Genomic DNA, 20,274 nt, shown 5'->3' on the forward strand with positions numbered 1-20,274 from the left:
TAGCATTAAGGAACATTTGCAAGATTTTTTTTTTCCTTTTCTTGTGATTACAGTGCTAACCCGTTTTAATGGTTACTATGTATGTTCTTATTGGTAGCTTCCTGAAGCAGGTGTTCAGAGTTTTCATTGTTGCATGTAATGCTCACTGAATGCAAGCAGCTGTAAACCACTTGTGATAGATGTGTAAAAGCAAATACCTCTAGATAACTACAGTGTATGCCATTACACAAGATGTGTTTAGATAGCTCTCAAAAACTGCCTGGTTTAGTTTCACAAATCTGTAGTCAGAAATATGTTTACTGGCCGTTAGCAATAATCCTTGCCTGCGAAATCGTATATAGAAACTTGCCTTGATTAAAGATACTGTCTACAAAAGAACTGTATTTTCTCTCTACTGCCTATGGTTTTGCAGGATGGTGGTCTGTGCCTCCTGCAAAATCCTTCTTCAGGCAATCATTTCTTCTTACTGCTTGCCAGCCCTTCTGACTGTCTTGGGGCTAAGTGTGCAAGTGAAGGTTGTTCAAATGAGTGTTCACTACATCATATCCTTGGAGGAAAAATTGCATGAGAGGGATACAAGAAACAGTGAGAATTTTAATGTAGGTGTAATGATAGCTCATGGAGAGATGTAAGGACAGCTACTTTGAAACTTTATCCAGCTGGGGTAACACTTTGGGCCAAATAATGTTTTCCTGATGGTGCCGCATTTCCTGTGTGCTTTATTGGAGTTTTTTCCATGATTACAGCGAACTGGGCTTGGCCTAATAGATCACTGTTACCAAGTAGAATTTCTGGGAGTAGGTAAAAGAAATCAAATCTTAAAATCCACTGTGCCCGTGACTTCCTCACAGGTTATGATTTTAACAACTAACTTTAAACTTAGAATAAACATGGGGTGGGAAGTATGCTATTTCTAGGACGGCTTGCTTACAGTCTTTTCTTCTTCCTTTAGGTATCACTCTCGCTATAGTTGGTGGGAGCTTTATATATGGAAGTGTGTCCAGAGTTTGGTTCAATGGTTTTATCAGTGCTGAAGAAAGACCTAGGGACAAATCTTCAGCAGCTGTAAATTGATGTAGTTCCGTTGGATTTAAGAACAGTATAGATTTACACCAGCTGATGATATGTCTCTCTGCTTATAACATACAGGATCCATAACAGGCATTGAGTAGTATCATCAATTTTGATGGCGTTAATTTGAGAGTAGGAAAATGATTTTGGCGGACTGGCAAATCCTTGTTCACAGGGACTACTCACAAATGAATGTCTTGATCCAGTGAGTGCTTCCAGCTCAATTTATTTGCTTAGTTGTAAAGAGAATTGGTAACCTACATGATTATTTAAAGGGAATGCTATTTGTGTTAAGTAATATCTTTTTCAAAAACATCATTAAAGATTGGTCAGTTGAGAAGTAATGTAACTACAGTGCAATAAACTTGCAAAATCAATTTGTCCCCTGCTCATTCATTTATAAGATTTGAAGTTCTGTATTAATGTTCTCAGCAGGTAGTAAGTCACGCAAATGGGTCACTTTTTCTTCTAGAAGATTGAAACCTTCATCAAGTGAGTAGTTAAGGAGTACATGGCAAAGACTGTGTACGTTCCAATGGAAAAGATTTGATTCTGAAGACTTAAAAGTGCTGTGTATGTCTTTGTACTTCTATGGAAACATGCGTTTTTAGGGCACATTCTGTTTTGATGACAAACTGCAGTCCAGGTAAGTAGACTTCTGCCCATTTTAAGGCTGGGTAAATGGAATTGCAGAGAGATTATGCAGACCATGTGAGGTCACACATCTAGTTTTTTACAGTGCCTGTAAATGAGACCCTTTCCAGTCCCTAGTCTTATGCCAGTCTTATCTCTGGTGGATAAGAGTTCCTGTTTAATTGATGGGTTTACTTGGGAATTTTTGGATCTCGTACATGAAACGGTGACTTTCAGGAAACATGTAGATGTAAATAAATTTAAATGCTTATGTTTAATACAAATACTACATTTTTACATAATTCAGTGATAAGCCCTTTTAGCAAGGAAATACCTTTAGGACAAGTGAAAGGACTGTCTCATGCTTGGTTGTGGTTTCTTTTTGAATTACTGAGCATGCCTATAAATTCAGGTGGACATACTGCGTACTGTTAATGGACCAGATACATTTTTGGGGGGCTCTTATTTAAGGAGACTTAGACTCCACCATAATAATAGCCACTGTAGCTTGTGTGAGTATGCCAGTGTGTATACACACAGTTCATTAGAAAAAAAATAAAGAGCATTATAAAACTACAGAACTTGTTATTCATCGAGAAACAAATCATAATATCTGTGGTGGGTTCATGCCAAGTAAGTTCTCATTTGTCAATGAAGTCCCAAACCACTTGGTTACAGGACTTCAGAGCTAAACTGCTCATCGTTTTCTTGCATTTCTGAAGTAACTTCAGTTTAAAACTCTACGTTATCACATATGGTGGTTATACAATAGGTGAACTAGGTTTCAGGTAATTCATTATAGTTATACCTTTTTTTTTAAGGTTCCTTGGGTAAAGGACTTGCTGAGTAAGTGTCCTTGCATTAAAATACATAACTTCTTCAGTTGTGGTAAAACTTCTAAACTACATTAGACCGTTCTGGATTACCAAGTAAAAAGCTAGTATATGCAAACATCACATGATATTTTCCCCCCCCTTACTCCTAAATTCTATTTTACCGAGGGGAGGAAACATACTAAATATGGCGAGAAATACAGAGAAACCAGGAATAAACAAAATAACCTGTTTTACAGAGGTGAGTTCATAAGGGTTATTTAGATTTAATTGCGGTTGTGGTAAACATGAAAAATTCTAGACAGTCCAGTAGCTGTGGGTTTTTCTGTTAATGCTGAAGAAGCTATGAAGTGCGAGAGAGTGATAATGTCATACAGTATGACATAACTATGCATTCTGGATTTCAGCTAGGCAGTGACAGCTGGGAATTTGAAACTTATGATTTGGATATCCAATGACTTTCTGAAGCAGGGGGTGTAGAGTATTTTCTGGTCACTGGTATTATGTGGATGCAGCCAGCTTGTTCATGTAGCATTTGTTGAAGTATGTAAGGTAAGAAGTGCATTTCTATAACTGAAAGAAAATGTTATCCACAGAGAAATTGGGATGCTTTTCTGCTATTTTTCTCCAAATCTGATGTCTGCTTTTGATCTTTTCAGGCCAGGAGCCTTAGTTAAAAAGAAGGGTACCATAAGAAAAGTCATATGAAAAGTATTCTTGTATTTTAATGCTTTCTAGTGTATTTCCCATTTACTCTTAGGCAATACTATGATTTATTTATGAGCTGTTTACACAGCACCTGTGTTAGAACATCTTCCAATTGAGCAAGCTGTCTGTTCCTAAATAGATACCTTAAAGTTGTTGAGTCAAAAGTTGGCTTAAATGGTCAGCAGAAGAAAGTTCAAGAATAATTGCCAATAAAAAAAACAAAACCTATTCCCCCACTGCTAAATACAGGTTTTATTTTTCAGTCTGTCTTCTGTTTGCAGTCTACAGTAAAACATGAATATATACTGATCAGATGCTTTCAGGCTTCTGTATCATCCCAATTTTGATGGTTGCACAGCAGTGATTTTTACAGGGTTCATAAAATCATCTGAGCCAGTTTTATATTCTAGGGATTGAATTTAGTTATCAAAAACATTCCTGAACAGCTAATAATTTTGTCATTAATTAATAATGTTGCAGTATTTTTATTGCCTTGTGACTGGAAGTCTCCCTGTGTCTCCAGTCCAGAAAGCATTTTTTAAATTTTCTTTATGCTCTTGAATGAGAGAATCAGTTTGTGGTGCTTTTCTTTGCAGGAAGTACAGGCATCTCAGTTTTGGTGACTTACAGTGCCTGCAGTGCCTCTTTGGATACAGTGCTTTATTGACTCTGAAGAAAGTTATCACAGTCTTCCTGAGCAAAGAGGGATGGGATGGCAAGGCTTTGCAGTTTAACAATATTAGCTTAATTCAACTGAACCGATTAGAAGCATATTATAAATACAATTAAATTGTTGTATAGTTTAATGTTCCATGCTAATTAAGATTGAATTCAGTGGGAAGTTTTACTGGGGAGCAGCCTTCAGTGTTGATGCTGTGATGTGATAGGTACAGCACGATGCACTTCTGGAGAATATGCCTGCTCTGTGCTTTTTGGGCTTTTGTGTTATTGAATGTGATCTGAAAGCATTTGTCTTCAGTTGCACAAACATAAATTGTGGTGGTCAAAGCTAAACTTTAAGGTTTCTCTGTGTGCAAGCAAGCGTTCCATTTCTAAGTACATTGCCATAGGCATAACATTTAGAATCATTTGAACGAGCTTGTTTAATGTATTATAAAGTATTTGTCATGGAGTCAGAAATGTTTATGATGTCATAAAATCTTTAGGAGAAAGGCATCAAATAAATTGGTCCACTCTAGAGGCTCACTGCAGATTTTAATGTAAGCCAGGGAAATGTCTGATAGCTCTATAATTTGTGTACTTTATAAGCCATGAAATTGGAATCGAGGAGGTCTGACTTCTGTGCTTTTGGGTTTTGTTCTGTTAAGGAAAATTCAGAACTTTCCCCTACTAATGAAAAAGGAAATTGTGAGCACAGATCTGAAAGAAAAGCATAACGAGTGACTTAGGGGGTCTTTAAGTGCCTTATTTCATAACACACTAACACAAGGAAAGTGATAACCATTTCTGATTCAGGTATGATTATAGGGAAGCTTTAATTCATACAAGTTTAACTAATTTGGAAAGTGCTCTATATCTACCAGCTTTATGTATCTGAATATGCTTTTCTACTACAATACAGCAATCTGTTCTGCATGTAAGCAGCAAAATGGAGCAGTTTCTAGTGACAAGAACTGTAGCAAGCAGCACAAGAGTCCTGTTAGATACTGAAAAGACAATGAATTATTACTGATGGATAATGTAGTTTTTATTTATTTAACCTGTGCACTGATGAAAATGACAGCACCGGAAAGAAGTCCTTGAATGACCTGCTTCTTGAAGTAACTACCTCAGAACTGAAGGCTGATATAGGGGTGTGGTGGGGTAAGAGACCTAACAGAGGATTAGCAGCAGCAGTACTGTTTGAAATGTGAAAGCGGGTATTGGGGCATCAGAAATAGAAGGACAGCAAAGGGCAGGAGAATTTTCAGGAGATATTCCCTGAAGATTAAGTACCTGGAAATTTGGAGAGGAAAAATACATACAGCTGTAGCCTCTTTTCAGTATGACTTTTTTCTTGATTTTTGGGTGTGTATATACATAAAAGATAAATCTATCTCCTTATGCATGTGATGTCCATGCCCTGTCTTTGCATGGGGTGTCAGGACACAGTGGGTACTACACTGCAATCCCATTTTATCTCTTCAAATCTGAGATTGCAGAACTGTAAATGCTCTCTCTCTTCTGTATTTTGTTGCTGCTGAATCGCTCCTCTCTGCCACCTGGCAGAAGAGAAAGGAAGATCACTAAATTGTTACCAAGGAGGAGGCAGGGCAGCTACACAACAACGTGTGCTAGGACAATGCTTCTTGGCCTGGCTTAATGTCAGTGCACACAGCTGGTGGGCAAGTCCTGGTGGTGCTGGGGAGGTGGGTTCTCTGACATGTAGCCAAGCAGCCTGCGAAAACAAATTGGTGTATATCCTTAATAGTGCTTGCCCCCACGTGCCAGTAGCCTCATAAATTAGTATTTACTGAAATAGCATAAAGGCCCTGTGACTACATAAATTCATGTTTTTTTTTTTTTTTTTTTTTGCAAAGGGCTTTTATGTCAAAGGGCTTTTATGTTCATGGCAGCAGGACTGGTAGCAAAGAGTGGATTGTGAGATGCAGATGGTGGTGCAGCATTTTGGCCGTATGTGGTTTTGCTACCAGTAACCGTACAGCCGTAATCACTGGGCTGCAGTTTCTGCAGACACCTTGTCCACTCATTCATTTGTTGTGATCATTTCTGCAGTGCGGAGGAAGATGCGGCAAGCACCTACCTCTTTCAAAGCCTATGCATTTCTTTGATGTTTTTGTTACTCCTGAGGGTTTTTTTTTTCCTTGAAGGAGAACAGAGAACATAATTTGTACTCACTAAGGCTAATTATGATTTTTCCTCTACAGATGATTTCTTAGAGAGCTCTATGTTCAAAGAATTGCTGCTAATTCTTTCCTTTATTGCAGTAATATTGCAGTCATGTCCAGATCATGAAAGTCAAAATGTAAACTTCTTTGGCATCTCTTTCAGTTTGTTTAATAACATATACCTCTGTCACATCTTTTATTAATGCTGTTAAGTATTTTAAATCCTTGTATAATAAAACTGCTTCAATATAAGAGTTTCACAAAACAAAATGGGGAAAATATCAGTGGTACCTTAATAAAACATTTTATTGATTAAATAGCACAATTTCAAACTATGGAAAACGAAATCAGTGCCAGTTACTTCAGTCCTTTGAGAGAAATTACAGTAACACCTGATTGTTTGACTTGCATGTAAAATCACAACGGACTACACAATTCAAATTGCATGGTGTACTAAGAACAGATTTTGTGGCATGGGAATATGTTTTTTTAGATTCACATTGGCTGAAGATCATAACAAAGGAAGAGCACAACTAACCCAGGTACTTCTGATGTGCAGTTAAGTGTTCCCTTGCAATGTAGCCTTTGCTATCTACATACAGTAGTTAGAATGAGGCTGGCATGTGGTGGCCTAACGCACAAGTGCTCTTCAGAATATCAGCTGTGTTATGCAAGTGGTTTCAATGTCTGTCCAGACAGGTGATTTCAATAAAAGGAATTAGCACAGGTCCTCACATGCAGACATTTGATGGACAGGTGATTTCAATAAAAGGAATTCCAGTGTTCTGTTTTTGACATCTGCTGGTTTATTTCTGGGCCAGTAATTTAAGGTACTATAGTTAAATGTTGTAAAATTGAGATAATTTCAAGTAGCCTTACAACCCAAGTGGAGGAGGGAAAAAAAATACAGAGAGCATCCAATGTTATATTCCTCTGGCAACAGTAGAGCGGGAAATAAAGCACACTGAAGTTATGACTTACTGCATCCTTAGGTATAACACACAAACATGGGATCTTCATTAAAACCAGCCTGCAGCCCTGACTTAAAAATTACTGAAAGGGAAGTTAAATGTTAGAGGAAGTCGCTGCTATCCTAATATAAACTTCTTTTTCTTTACATTCCTATTTCAAGCCGACGCTAGCATTTATGTCTCTGCCTTTTTCCTGGTCCCTTTCATGTGTGAAACAATTGTTCTGTTCCTTATATCATCTGACCATTCTTCCTACTGGGTCTTCACTTTTGTAAGTGCCGTGTGTGTGCTTTCCATTGTTAAACTGCCTGGACTTTCTTTGTTTTGCCATGTTTGCTTACATGTCTTAGGTTTTGTTTCTTGCATCTGTCCACATCAGTTGCATGCCTGTATTTGAAATGACCGAAAACTTTGATTTTTTCAGCATAGTTGTGTGCTTTTTAAAATGATTCTGTAGGAATTTAGGCAGTTTATACTCAAACCTGTTCTTTAAAGTATGTTATCATTATTCAAGCTATGGTGGTTCCCAGGTCTCTTGGACTCTGTTCTGGTATCTCCTAAGGAAAGAGCACCAAAACAGTCCTGACTGCATCTGTAAAACAAGGTTTTGTGGTGGGTTCTAGAAGACCTTATGCTTTTGAACCTCTTCATGTATTAGTTCATATCAGTGTATCTAGGGCCCTTTGGGTCTGTGTTCAAATTCCGTAGCTCTGTAGGATCGTGTGTTTGCTGCTGGAAAATGTTGTGTCCTGAGCTCGCCATCTATTTATGTAGAGATCATTTTTGTATTAATAATATTGCAATAAATATCATGGTTTTTCAGTTGCTCAGAAAATAAAATGTAATGGAAAAGACACAGAATTAAATGCTTCTGACTGTGTTTATTGTCAAAGACTTCTTATGTGTTGGCTCTTTGACCTTTCAGATGGACTGCTGTCTGGGGTGTGGGCAGAAGACCCCACACGTAGCACAGCACCTCGTGTGTTGCATTGGATGCAGTTTACTGTATTAGTGTATTATGCAATGAAAAAAGAAAAATGGATGTAGTTTTATTTGTATGTAATCTGTACACTTGTTGAATAAGCTTGGAAACTGCACCAAAGCCTGAAGGCTCTATATTCTTGTAATTTTAATTATAATTGTGTAGCCATGTATCACATTTAAAGTAGAGGAGACTGACTATAAAGATAGTTATAGAGTAAGACATCTAACTATCTGCATTTGAGGACCTGTGCTAAATACCTAATGCATTTATAGATTTTCCTTGTAAAGACAGGGAAATAAAAATGATGTAACTTGCTACTGGTATCTGAATGTTGAGGATTATTTTTCCTGGAAACAGTCTTTTTTTTATACATTTTGTTTCTCATTTTAACCTCTCTATGTTGTTGGTGAGATATATCAGGAGAAATGCCTGCATTCAGTTGCTAATTACTGATTTAATTGTTTTTTTTTCAGTAACTGACATTAGTGTCTAGTTCACTAATTGCCCGCTGTACTCTGTGAGTTTATTCTGAAAGCAACAATTGGAGTATTCCAAAATGTAATCAAGTAATATGCAAAGATGATGTATAGTAGTTATGAACTGATTTTCTTTTGTGGGTTAATTTTCAGACTGGGGGCCAGTCAATTCAGTCATCTCTCCAGTACCATTGAATTGAAGAATTTTCTCACCAGTTAAACCTGAAATTCTGTGCCGTGGAGTCACTCTGTGTTTTAGTGGGGTGTCATATTAACAAATTGTTTATTCCATAGGTAATGGTGCCAAAGTACTGAATGATAACTGAACTATTGACTTTAGCTGTTTCCTGAGGAGATAATTTGTGATATTTTTTTTTAAAGCACATGTGTAAACGGCTATTGTTGCACAGAAGACATGGAACAATTTATTTTTTTTAACATAGCCTACAATTAAGTTGGCTGAAGAAAAGCTCTCACTTTTGCTGACGTAATTCTGTAGCTTTAATCCTTGCAAATAAAGGTGTGCAAATGCTAGTCCATGTTGCTACAACTCGGAGAAATGTGCAACTTAAATGTATTTCTGCAGGAGGGAGCAGGTATGGCTATAAGTTCCTTCCAAAATGTGCATCCATGTATTTTGTGGTCTCTCAAGTTAAAAATGCAACACTTGTATTTCTGAGTAAAACTAAAGTAGGGATGTTTCCCAAATGACTGGATTACCAGTCTGCTGCTAAATTGCCTTTCCAAGCCAGTGTATTGGAGTGTGTTATTTACATAGAACAACTAGGCTACATCTGGAAAGAGAAAGGTGAAACACTTGTTTTCAGCTTTGTGGAAAATTTGGAAAATGGAATAGGTGAGCCCCTGTCTTGTGATAAGGGAAGCTGCTATGAAAATAAGATTGCTTTGTGTATTGCAGCCCACCAGGATGGCTGCAGATGCAAAATGTAGTCTTCATTATCCCCATTCTCTGGCTCATTAGTGTTCCCTGAATGAAAATTGTTGAGAAGATGGCTGACAAGATGCAAAGCAACTTAACATGAGGAGGATGATGCTGGGCTAATACCGATACTGTGAATAAGTATGTAGCTCTCTAGGAGAGCTGCTTCCAATGATGCCTGGCTGTAAAGTGCAGGGGGAAGGCTGCCAGTGGTAATGGGTCAGTGGAGGCCTGTTCTTCTTTGCCCTGCATGAGCTACAGTCATAAAATGCATGTTTGCTTCAAGAAACAGAAGAAGACCCTTTTTAAAATTGGCTACCTATTCCACTGAGAGTGTATGTTCCCTGAGTCCATAGCAGTAAAAGAGGGCTGCTGCCTTTTAAAAAATATCCTATGGTACAGACAATGATGCACCATAACGTTTTTATCCTGGAAAGGGACAGATCTTCAGTGCTTCCAAATGCCTGTCTGAGGTTGCTATTTGGATCGTGCAGGGTTATTCTTCTCCTGTGGAAGCTTTTTAAATACTTGTGTCTTAACAAGGGGCTCGGCGAAGGGTGGGGATAGCTACGAATAGTGCCAGTTGGAGACCTGTATATATACCATATCAATATTGTCATATACACAAACAAAAAAACAGCTTTTCCAGAAAAAAGCATTTTTCCAAAAAGCAGAGTATGTTTCTTGGGTGTATTGTGAGTGAGCAATGTGAAACAGTTTCAAGAGGGGAATGGGTCTACCATGAGACAGTAACTTGGAGAAAGATACCCTAGCAATAGAAATCCATAATCAATTTTTATTTTATATTTTTCTTCTTAACATTCTCCTGCGCAGAATTTCCCTTCCTCACACTCAGCTTCAAGAAGTGTGGTGTCTTCATGGAAGGAAGATAGGCAACCAACCATCTTTGATCACTGAAATTTTTCAAACAAGAATTAAATTGGGGAGCAAGGAAAGGAAGGAAAAAAAAAAAAGGAATTGTTTTCAAACAAAAATGCACTTCCACCATCATTTGCGCTCCACAATGAAAAGTATGCCATAGGTATGTCCGTATGTTACGCAGGTGTTTGTACTATGTGGTAGGCAGTGAGGATAAAACCTATGGTATTTATACCTATGGTAAAAATGAATATTCTCAGACTTTGGAACATGCTGGGAGTGAATTCTAACTCAGGTAATGAAAGCAGTCATAGACTGAAATTGAACTGATCATCCTTACTGATTGATTGCCTTGTTTGGTTTGCACTGGTGCTCTACAGCATCCTTTAATAAAGCATTCAGCTGCTGTGCCCATGCCTCTTCAGGATACCCTAGAGAAGCAGTCCTACTGTGAAACTGAAAGATGAGAGGCTGCTTTCAGAAGTGTAGGTGCTGCTAATCAGGGGAGTAGAAATATGAAGAGTACCATTCTGCTTTCAATCCTACAGTTGTTGTAAATAACTAAAATATCATCACAGTACTATTTAGATGCTGATGTGACTACTTGTTTTTCCCTGTATTTGTTGTCAGTACTACAGTGCAGTCTTGCATAATGCCTTTTTCTCAGTTCATTTCTCTTTCTCAGAAAGTAAATCTGAGCCGTTACTATAAATTGCTTGTAAGTGTTCTTTCAGTCTAATTAAATTTATAATGAAACAGATCTTGTAGACAGAATTTTACATGAATAAATGTCTTTATTGGTCTTTCACTCTTTTACCTATGATCTTGTACTACTTGTTTCTAAAATGGTTTGATACAGAGGTTACAGTTAATTGCAGTGTGCTTCAGAGGGTCATACAAAAGAAGCATGTAAATTTGTTTTCTGATTCTTATCACTATTGTTAAAACTGCTGAACTTTTAGGTTTCGTATATGCCTTATCTCCTGATGAACAGTCATAAAAATATTTCTAAGTTTACTTAGCTTTGTCAGTGGCTGCTTTTCAGCTTTATGCACATGTTCGTGCATAAACTTCTTCCACCAACATTTCTGTGTGTAAAGTGGGCACTGGAGAATGGAAATTACTGGAGAATTAAGGCTGTGTACCTGGGGAAGGGGATTTTGCTAACCTTTCAATTCTTGTTTTGACCAACTTCACTGCTAATTTAACCTCTGTATTCTTCAGTGTCCTCATCCTGAAGGAAATGCCCATTTTTGGTACTCGTTCCCTGAATGTATTTTCCCCTCTTAATTAGAGACTATGGCATTTTTGAGTGTTTTATAATAAAGGGGCACTACGGGAATATAAGCGTGACCACTCTTGTGTTAATATTAGGTACAATCAAGTTAACGGTATCTTTCACAAGTTAGCTTGGTCACAGTTGCTATTTGTGTGTAGTCCTTCAATCAAATGTGAAGATGTTCGCTAAGTAGTTGCTGCTGTTATCTTTGCTGTCGGTGTCAGGTATTATTGCCTTTATTTAGTCAGTTTTTTCTTTCTCTCTTTTTTTTTTTTTCCCCACGGTGCAAGCTACAATGTGTTTCTGGTAGTTTTAGAGGAGGATAATGTCAGAGAACTTGAGCAAGATGTACAGAATTTGAAAAGCAAAGTTTACATATGTTTAAAAAATACAGTCATAGCCATGTTAAAACTTAAGAATTCTAGCACCTGAAGCAAAGCTTAAAAGTGATAGGTTTCTTTCAACTGGTTTATTTTATACTTTATATCTAGAAATACATGGTTATGTATAACAGGAGTTCGTTAGACCTGGTCAGGATAGTGGATAGTTTTTTAAACAGTATATTTTAATCTGATGATTCGTGCAAATAAATAGAACGCATTCACAAATGCCAATTTTAAGTGTTGCACAGCTTTCACTGAAGTAGGTAGATTTTTGTTTTGCAGGACAGCATTTAATGGACAAAATGGTTTGAGGAGGAAGCTTTTGATAAGGTTGCAAAGTAGATATCACCGGTTTTATTATAGGTTTGAGTTCCCCTCTTACATGCCTTTTAATCTTCAGTTTGTATAGAGAGTTTATGCAAGGTCATTCCCCTTTTAATTTAAAAGAACAACAAAAATAATTGTTTTTAATTCCCTGTGCTAGTTTCCATTCAGTGTCTCAAAAATACTAATTTTCCTTAGAAAGCTGTGATTCTAAAATAACTGTTATTTAAAATGTCTCCTTTGTTTATGTATCCTTTTAATTATTAGAGTGTAAATATTTTACCAGACAGCTTTTCAATCTGTATCATGAAAATGTATGATATTGCAGTGATTGTGCAGGTATACATAAGAACTCAGTTGCCTCTTACATCTCTGCTTGGGTTTGTAATTTCTATATCAAGCCTCTTATTTTGAGTGAGAAACGAAGTTCTAATTCAATGGGGTTTTCTCAGAGGTTGACAAATAGAGGCAACTTAAAACATTTTAACATTGTCTGGTTTTCTGTGCTCGGTATATGCGTGAAGTTCTGGCTTTTGCCTTGAAAGCTTCCACCAACTTTTGTGGCATCACGGTTTCGTCCTTGGACATGGCCTGGAACTTGCTGCAGCTTCCCTAAGTGATTCCTTAAGCTACCTTAAGTGCTTTGCTGTGTTAGTGACTTGCTGCTGATTTCAGCAGCTTCTGAAATAGCTTTCAGTGGTTCTGGATAAAAATGTATTTCTGCTTTGTCCTAATTAAAGTTCTTAGTAATTTTCATATTACCGTTCTATGCCAGTAGACTGGAAGCTGGCAAATGTTGTGCCACTTTTCAAGAAGGGTAAGAAAGAAGACCCTAACAATTACAGGCCTGTCAGTCTCACGTCAGTGCCTGGTAAAATAATGGAGATGATGATCCTTGAAGTTACTGAAGCGCACCTGGGGGACAATGCAGTCATTGGTCCCAGCCAACATGGGTTCATGAGGAGTAGGTCCTGCTGAACAAGTTTGATTTCCTTTTATGATAAGATCACCCATCTAGTCGATCAAGGGAAACCAGCTGATGTGATCTTTTTGGACTTCAATAAAGCTTTTGACACGGTTTCCCATAGGATCCTACTGGACAAAATGTCCACCATACAACTAAACAAAAACATCATACAATAGGTGAGCAATTGGCTGACGGGCAGGGCTCAAAAGGTTGTGGTAAATGGGGCCACATCTGGCTAGCTGATGGTCACTAGTGGGGTCCCCCAAGGCTCCATTTTAGAACCAGTCTTCTTCAATGTTTTTATAAATGATTTGGATGTAGGACTAGAAGATGTTTTGAGCAAATTTTCTGATGACACTAAACTTGGAGGAGTTGTGGACTCTGTTGAGGGTGGAAGGGCCTTGCAGAGAGATCTGGACAGATTGGAGACCTGGGTGATCACCAACCACATGAAGTTTAACAAAAGCAAGTGCCGGGTCCTTTACGTGGGACGGGGCAACCCTGGCTGTACGTATAGACTAGGCGACGAGGCGTTGGAGAGCAGCCCTGCAGAGAGGGATCTGGGAGTTGTGGTTGACAGCAAGTTGAATATGAGCCAGCAGTGTGCCCTGGCAGCCAGGAGGGCCAACCGTATCCTGGGATGCATCAAGCACGGCATCGCTAGTCGGTCGAGGGAAGTGATTGTCCCTCTCTATTCTGCACTGGTGCGGCCTCACCTCGAGTACTGTGTGCAGTTCTGGGCACCACAGTACAAAAAGGATGTTAAACTGTTGGAGCATGTCCAGAGGAGGGCGACGAAGGTGGTGAAAGGCCTAGAGGGGAAGACGTATGAGGAGCGGCTGAGGTCACTGGGCCTGTTCAGTCTGGAGAAGAGGAGGCTGACAGGGGACCTCATTGCAGTCTACAACTTCCTCGCAAGAGGGAGTGGAGAGGCAGGTGACCTATTCTCTGTTATCACCAGTGACAGGATCCATGGGAACAGTGTTAAACTGAGGCAGGGGAAGTTTAGGCTGGACATCAGGAAGAGGTTCTTCACCGAGAGGGTGGTCGCGCACTCAAACAGGCTCCCCAGTGAGGTAGTCACTGCACCAAGCCTGTCTGAATTTAAGAAGCGATTGGACTGTGCACTTAGTCACATGGTCTAAAATTTTGGGTAGACCTGTGCGGTGCCAGGAGTTGGACTTGATGATCCTTATGGGTCCCTTCCAACTTGGGATATTCTATGATTCTAATTTTAAGCATGGTATGGGCTTTTTTTTTTTTTAAACATCTTTAATTACTGCTGTAAATTCATCTTGGGTAGTTGTTCTGACTGCTGTGCAGCACCAGGTACCCTCCATCGTGGCTGTTTGCACCTTTCCTGTTTTCTTGTTTATGCAAGGTGGTACCAGCCATGGATGTGGGAGAAGTGTTCTAATTGCTTTTCCCATCTTGTTCTTCACATAAACGCAGAGTTTAATTTGAAACAGGAGTTATCTTTTTTCTTTTCCAGCTGCTCTGGTGCCTTTCCTGATCTCCAAGTTTTCTCTTATGATTGGAAATCTTACAGTTTCCCACTTGCTGCAGCTAGCTCCAGCCAGTCTTCTCTTTTTTTTTTTTTTAGTAACATCCTGTTTCTCTGAATTCCTTTTGAATTTTATGATTTTTTTGATACCTGGCATTACCCATGTGCCGCACTGCTGTGAATCAGGCAGCAGCACTCCAATGCCTGTTGTCTTCCCTCCACACACAAGAGTGGCTTCCCTGGTGCAGAGTCCTTGGTTTGGTTTTGTAATGGTTCCTTATATGGCTGAAAATGTGTAATGTATTTTAAATGTTGCACGAAACAGGTGGCTAGTGGCGTGAAGTCCAGATTTAGTAATAAAATAAGCCTGGGGTAACAGTAAAACATTAATGTATTTAGCATTAACTAGCTTTTTGAAAGGTCAGATGGAAACCTTTTATATCAGCCGGTAGAGCCAAAAGACGGTGTTTCCCTACTGTGGTGAGGCATGGATTGAGTTACGGACTGTTGCCTTGTGTTTTTGAGTGTCTGATGAGAATGTATATCCGCTGTATGAACAAGTAGGGCACTTGCATTCGGTAACTTTGTATGTAGAGTGAGGCAGAAGCCTAAATTGTCTTTCATGTATGTCGCTATTTAGTTTGCATGTATATTTTGTTAGGACTTAATGTTGCAGAAAACTTACCTATGGTCTGCTAAAGCAGCTGTGAATCTTCTAGTGTTAATTACGGGAGTGTGTCAGTGGTTACAGGGTGTCACTACTCTTTTGTCCCCAGCAGGTTGACACTCAGCTGACTATGGTTTCCCCAGAACCCTTTAATTGCAGATAACTCTGCAGTCAGTGTTTGGTGACACCTTGTTTTACTCATGCCCAGGTTTTATTTTCATATAAACATACATCATAGGCTGCAACTAAATTTTTGCATTCATTGTGGCTGTGAGCTGTAAAATAGAGCTAAGGTAGAGGGAAAGCATAAAAACGATCAGGCTAAATTTAAGCAAGTAAACTAATGGCCTCTTTGGTTCTTAAAATCACGTGCGTCAACCAATTACATATATGTATAATGTGGTGACGGGGGAAAAATGTTTCGTTACTCTAATATTCTATTCTTAAAAAAAAAAAAAATACCATTTGGGTTATTTTCTTTTTCTTTTTTTTTTTTTTAAAGATGGCCAGTCAAAGGCTCTGAAGTATCACATAAATATTCAGTGATTTAACCAAGCACAGACACTAAGAAGAGAATGAAATCTTTCAAGAAAGCATTTCAGGTGAGAGTCTTACTGCTCTTACAAGAGCAAGTCTTATGGTACATCCTTGGGATCAGACTTTTTCAAAAACATGTTTCCCAAGAGACAGTCCACAGATGAAAAGACAGCTGATTCCTCCAGGGGATTCTATAGGAACTGAAGGTACCAAGAAAACAAAAATGTAGTAGTTGTAAAGCTTTTTACTATCTCTGGTTCACATCTGGAACCAATAATCTATAGTATAGGAGCAAGCCCAGAATCAATGCAAAAAAGCTCCAACCTGAGGTATTCTCCTGGGAGGTAATTTTGAGTTTGGACCATTCTCAAAGTGTTTGGCAGAGAAACTAAAGACCATTGAAATAAGTTTTATGTTGTGTCTCTTGAAACAGAAATAAATTTAATGTACTTAAATTATCCCTTCAGACCTCGGGCTCTATATTAGTATGTAATTCTTTTGTGTTTTTTTTTCTTTGTTCTCCCACCACCCTTGTCTGAGTTGCCAGAGATTCCAGCTAGGTATGCAAAGTTCTTTCTTGTATGATACCGGTTCACATACCTGGATTAATACAAATATTTAACAAATTATGTCAACAAACATTTTTCATAAGAGATTATAAAAAGTGAAGAAGTGATTTTAAAAGAAAATTATGTGAATGTTTTTACTTCTGGAAAATTTGAAAAAGTCATTTAAATGCTTTGCCATGTTTTTAGTTAGGTTATATCCACAGTTTGTCAGGTTGCTCACACAGATTTCTTAATCTTTGGACGTAAATGAGAAGAGCTTTGAGTTCTGTAGAAGAAAGAGTATTTTCAGTATAGAAGACGGTAAGCTGATCTAGAGGCCCCTAATAGGGAGTATAGTACTTGGATGGAATTACAGCTAGAAGCCACATGTGATTATGGTGTTGGAAGGTTGGAGCAGTAGCGTTGCCAATCCCAACTTCAGTTCAGTTGCAATACTGCTAATTCTGCTGTGGCAAGGAGTCAGTGCAGTCTGATATCTGAATCAATTGTTACAAGATATTAAATGTTCACATACTGAGAAAATTACTTCCGCTGAAATTCAAAAAGTTTCCTCCAATCCTATTGTATCTGAACCTCTGGCAACCCAAAGAAAATGACTATCCAGAAGTTAAAGGCTTGAGAGACCTTTCGTATAGCACAGAGGATAACAGGAAGGCATCCGATGATGAGAAGAAAGGAAGGGATAGCCTCTAGAGGAGGTCTTTTAGAGCAGTGGTAGGTGCATCGCCAGTGGTTTGCAACCCATCTCACAATGCTGCATGAGTGATGCTTGAATGGCCAAGTGTTTTGTCCTTCTCCAGTAGCCTGTTAGTTGTTATATTGCCAGTAGTGGTTTCCACCAAAAATATGAAAACTGCCTGCTTTCATTATGTCTGCTCAGTCTGAGGCTTTATCCTTCAGTAGTTTTTGTAGACAAGTCCTTTGAGGAGCGGGAAAGCCTTAAACTGTTTTAGAAGACTGATTCTAGCCTCTCTAATTGACTATGTGAAAGAGTTATATTTTACAGTTGTGCCTAGACTTTGCAGCCAAGATCAAAGATCTATTAAACTCTTCCTTTTTCAGTCCCATACACTGGAAAAAAGGGTCCATTGCATTGAACAAACATAGGTGGGAGGCAGATGAAGAAAGAGCAGCAGAAATTCACATTCATGTAGCCAAACAGCATGGGAGGCAGATGCATTTGTAGCATTTTATTTTTATTAAGGTAAGTCACATTCTTCTGAACAGTGAGCAGGAAAGCGACTGCATGTCTTCAAACTGATGCCTTTATTACGATAGTGTTGAACCTAAAGTAGTTAGTAGTGATTTGGGGAAAGTTACAGGAATAAGGACACCTTTTGAAAATTATTTTACTTTTTCTTTCCTTTTGTACTTTTTCCTCTCTGAAGCAAAGGATAATACGAAAAAAATTACAGCTTGTAGTGTAATCAGTCTGAAATAATTATTTAAGTTTTGCGTAGTATACTTGCTGCCCAATATTGCTGATAATCTTAGCTCTATCTATCCTAGAACACGATAATATTTATGCAGCTGTTTAAGCTGTAAACAAACGTGTCCTATTTAAGCATGTGTAATGTACTGAAATGCTATATGCTTCATTGTTTAGGATGTGCCAAGTATTAAAAATTAGCAGAGCCTCCAGAATAATTATGTTTGTGTCATGCTCTGATCACAATCAATACATGAGAGATGCAATGTTTTGGTAGAAGATGAAATAGTCGAGAACCAGGCAGTAGTTGGTGATATGAATTATAGGTGTAATATGGACTGAATCAGGATTGTTGTGTAGACAGGCAATCTTCAGGTTTTCTTCTCCTGATAAGCTTGAAATCTTTTCATTGTGGCACCCTGGTCTCACCAGCTTCAAACTGCATGGACTGGGATCATGTGCGGTAGACAGCGTGCTTGCAAGTGCTAGGCTTTCCTTCACTGTTGCTTCTAAAACCACCATTGGAAGGAAGCAGGTGCCCACCTTCTGCCATGTTTATCGTTTCTCTGTTGGTTTTTTTGTTTGTTTGTTTGTTTTTCTTTAAATTGGTGACATGCTCTTTTCAGTGAAAGAAACTTGATTCTGTAAATGTTTGTGAATAGGTATGTAAACATTCTGGGTTTATATTGGTTTTCTGAAAATAGAAGTTTTATTGGTCAAAGCAAGTATATTTGAGAGAGATGCTGGTTTTAGTATACTATTATGGTGAGAAGAGGTTTCATTCAGTTGGCACTCCCATGTCCAGCCTCGTTTTCTTCTGAGATGTCAAGCCACTAGTATGGATGCTGAAGGCTGGTTAGTTTGTGTTTTTTCTACTCTGTCAGTGTCTTGATATTTTGATTTTGTGAGGTCTGTAAATGTTTCCCAGAATGAAGGTTTACAAGACAGTCGAAAGACCCATTGTTGAACCTGACAGTCCTATCAGATGATACCTTTTAGGAGGCTATTAGCCTTTCAAATTCTAACCTTTGATTGAGTAACAGAAAATGTAACATTAGGCATAATTGAACATGCCAGTGGTTGTTTGCCAGCCTTTGCACCTGTCATTGGGCACAGTCATATACAAATGTAATGAGTCTCAGACCCTTCACTTTTAAATCTCCTATTAGACTAGAAGTATCATAAAACTTGTCTGGATTTAAAATGGGAATAATGTGGATAAGGATTAGGAAAAGTCAGATGAAGAAAAGACATGAAAAAGTGCAGTGAACTGCTTATCTATCCCTTGTTCTTCAAAGACGCTTCTTGGCAATAATCGGGTGTTTCCTAGCTGTTTGAGGTTTTGAAATGTGAAGATTCAGAAAGCAATAGTGTGTCTGGATTTTATTTTTTTTTTTGAGGAGAAAACAGTCAAAGGAAGGCTAGAATTTTCCTCTTTCACAATTTCTGTATGTGAAAATGTGTTAGAAATGAGGGGGGAAAAAATCTGCAAAATGTAAATATGAAGGCCAAGCTCTTTGAGTGAGAGATGGTCTTTTATTCCTCCCTCACCTCTCCTTCTCTCCCCAACCCACAGAATAATCTCCAAAGCTGGAAATCATAATAATTCGTATTCACATTTGTCATGGTACTTAAAGGGTTGGTCAGGTCCCACTGATTTAACTGATTGTGCAGTCTCACAGGCTTTGTCTATATTGAGAAGATGAAAAGGAGCTGGGAAAGTAATAAACATGCACACTGAATAAACAACATATAGCAGCGAATGCTGTAAGACTTGTATGATAATGCATTTTCATATGGTTTGTGAGAATGGGTTAGGATATAGACCTCATGTCTGACTCCTGGGGATAAGGAAAGAGGGAATGTTTTTTCTCTTTAGCTTGAATTTGTCCATCTTCAAAACTCATTGGCCCTTAGTGTTATTTCTGGTATCATATTATTGCACACTGAAAAGTTTCTCTTCTGCCACAGAAGATCTTATTATGACCTGTTAGTGGAAAATGGAAGGCCTTTAAGTTGACTTAAATTCCAAGGTCTGTTCTTGGCTGGCTGCATCCATACTGAGAACACAAAGGGGATACAACTGTGTAGGTGTAGCACATTAAACTTGCAGTAGCAAAGTAGGGTATAAAAGGGATAGTAGATTTACCTGCAAGGTATTTTAAAAGTGTATTAGTGTAAGTACTGGCATTCCTAATACTTGGTGCTTTTAGCTTTTTTTTTTTAAATATCAAGTGTACTGTATACCTAGATAATTAGAACACGTGGAA

General features: G+C 38.3%; 1 protein-coding gene across 19 annotated transcripts in view; it reads left to right on the forward strand.

Annotated features, from left to right (window-relative positions):
* Positions 1-20,274, forward strand: part of ARPP21 (cAMP regulated phosphoprotein 21) — a 213,064-nt gene that overhangs the window by 75,456 nt on the left and 117,334 nt on the right. For 4 of the 19 annotated variants that reach the window (XM_083827519.1, XM_083827520.1, XM_083827529.1 and 1 more), the window contains exon 2: positions 15,972-16,071. The exons of 13 other annotated variants lie outside the window; for them this stretch is intronic. The gene's annotated coding sequence lies outside the window, so the exon portion shown is untranslated. Of the gene's footprint in view, positions 1-10,319; positions 10,509-15,971; positions 16,072-17,637; positions 17,780-20,274 lie in introns of those variants that run through there. 2 more of the 19 variants (XM_083827510.1, XM_083827512.1) reach the window with 2 other exon arrangements.

The sequence above is a fragment of the Anser anser genome (assembly GCF_964211835.1).
Source record: "Anser anser genome assembly, chromosome: 2".
NCBI lineage: Eukaryota > Metazoa > Chordata > Aves > Anseriformes > Anatidae > Anser > Anser anser.